Source organism: Galeopterus variegatus, unplaced genomic scaffold, assembly GCF_000696425.1.
Source record: "Galeopterus variegatus unplaced genomic scaffold, G_variegatus-3.0.2 Scaffold95, whole genome shotgun sequence".
NCBI classification, from domain to species: Eukaryota; Metazoa; Chordata; class Mammalia; order Dermoptera; family Cynocephalidae; genus Galeopterus; species Galeopterus variegatus.
In genome coordinates, this window is record NW_007726206.1 from 750,571 (window position 1) to 753,248 (window position 2,678).

Consider the following 2,678-nt stretch of genomic DNA (forward strand, 5'->3'; position numbering starts at 1 on the left):
AAAAAGAAAAATTCCTGCTTCTAACTACAAATCCCTGAAACGTGGCCGCCTTCCTCATCCCACGCAACTATAGAGGACAAAGCTCCCACACACAAGGTTATTCCTGGTGACATCAAGCTGTCTTCCTGCCTGACTTCGTGAATAGAAACTATCAACAAATACAGCTCTGAGAACCAGTGTATTACACAACTTAGAGACCTCCTGGCCTGGCGCCTTCACTTATTTACAAAATATACCAGCTACACATACCAGCGAGCACATAAAAAAAATTTACTAAGTTCTTAGGTTAAGTGGCCATTCTCTAAACCCTGTTTACACTAAAAGCAGGATGGCTAGCATGCTCCAACTCTGCATGCTTAAAAGCTTTTCACACCAGTGGCTGAAACCTGAGTCATCACTATAACTATCATCAAAGCATATTGATCAAGAACCTATTGTGTGAGTTGTGCCGACTTGAACAGTAGAGTCTGTGCAACCCTCACTTCTCAAAACTGGACTTCCAAAACAGTTCTTTTCCTGCTCATGATGAGAGCCTAAGAAAAAGTGATTCATGATTAAAAAAACCACTCGGCATACAAGGCATAGCAGTGGGTTCCCCAAATGCTTTTCCAATAGAAAATCGTATACTATATGCATATATATGTGTCTACCCATCTGAAGCTGGAGGTGGGCAGACAGGCAAGTCTGATGTTTTTGCTCCCTGCACTCACTCAGTTCTCCTTTTGTGATGCCCAATAATTAAGAATGAAATACCCCTTTCAATGCCACAGGTTCAGTTCATAGCCAAAGATGACTATTTTTTCCCTAGTAAATCAACTAACTGCACACCCTAAAGTCCTCTGATTGAAACTCATATGCCTTCTTGCCTTCTATCTCTGCAAGGAATGAATTCACCTTCTTAAGGAAGGAGAAATCGCTAAACACCCAGTAATAAACGAAAGCTGCTGCTGTTAAATCAAACCGTGCACTGCTTGCCCAGTTAAATAAACATCAAACTCAGGAGTCTTACACAGATTGAGGAGAATGAAGGTAAAAGCCACAATTTAAAATTTTCGGTTTATCACACATTGGATACAAGTACTGAAATATAACTATGTACCCCATAAATATGTACGATTAATGCATGTCAATTAAAAAATAAATTTCAGGGCCGGCCCGGTGGCGCACTGCTACAGTGCGCCGCTTGGGAGTGGGGCGGTGTTCCCGCCGAGGGTTCGGATCCCACATACAGACCGGTTCCCGCTCACTGGCTGAGTGAGGGGCGGGCGCAGCACCGAGGGTTGCGATCCCGTTGCTGGTCCCGGTCCGGTACGGGTGCGACACTGAGGGTTGCGGTCCGTTGCCGGACACGAAAAAAGACAAAAAGGAAAAAAATAAAAAAATAAAAAAATAAATTTCAAATAAAATAAAGATTCTAGCTATTAGCAAGTGGGATAGTAAAGTGAATTTGCATTAAAGGCAGAATAAGAGGCAGCGTCAGAAAGGTTTAGAAGCAAGAGATGAGGATGATGGCCACTCCAAAGCACTAGATCCCTTTCCACAGATCTCACATCAAGGAAGCACAATTGAATTAAGAAAGCCCTCGGGGGCCGGCCCGGTGGAGCACTGGAGAGTGCGCCGCTTGGGAGTGCGGCAGTGCTCCCGCTGAGGGTTCGGATCCCATGTGGAGACCAGTTCCCGCTCACTGGCTGAGCGCGGTGCGGGCGCATCACCGAGGGTTGCGATCCCATTGCCGGTCAGCAAAAAAGACAAAAAGGAAAAAAAAAAAAAAAGAAAGCCCTCGGAAGTCAAGATGTTATTCCACACGAAGTACTGTTAAAGAAGTTGAAGATGTGTACATATTTCCCTTTTGCTAATATCAGAATTATTTTCATGGCTGAGGTCTCTTTGCCTAGCCCAAAAATTGAGCAACTGGCTGCCAACATTTGACACACAGGACCATTTTCTTTTTCGCTAATGGGCCATCAGTTCCTGCATAGGGTAGTCTTGCCCCCAGTAACATTATACAATCCATTTACTTCCTCTACATTAGTGACTTAAAATGCACCTTGGGGAGATACTACAGAACAGCAAATATGGAGCCAGGCCAACACTACGCTTGCAAAGACATAAGAAAAGAGGTAGCATTTAGCACAAAGTTGAAAAAACTAAGGTCCTAGCAGAGGTGTGTGTGAGAAAGGGAGGTAAGGGAAGATGGGACCCATCCTCTGTCAATTTGCTGAAGAAGATGGACCCTGCTGTGAAAGCTGCCCCCTCCTGGGAATAAAGCAAGTAGGTTGTCTCCTTTCTCCACGGTTACATATTAAGCCTGCAACTGTTTACGTTCAATCTCAAATACATTCTGTTCACCAGCTTCAAAGCTCCAAGTGCAGGTGCCCTCCGTTAATCATCCCAGCTCACTCCAGAGTCACTTCCAGCAGTTCAGGATGGTCCAGGCAGTCAGCCAGCAGCATTTTTCTTTTTTTTAATCTGCACCATTCTGGTCGCTAAAGACTTGTTTAAAAGTTTTTTTTTTGTTTGTTTGTTTTTAAAGATGACCGGTAAGGGGATCTCAACCCTTGGCTTGGTGTTGTCAGCACCACGCTCAGCCAGTGAGCAAACCGGCCATCCCTATATAGGATCCGAACCCGTGGCCTTGGTGTTATCAGCACCGCACTCTACCGAGTGAGCCACGGGCC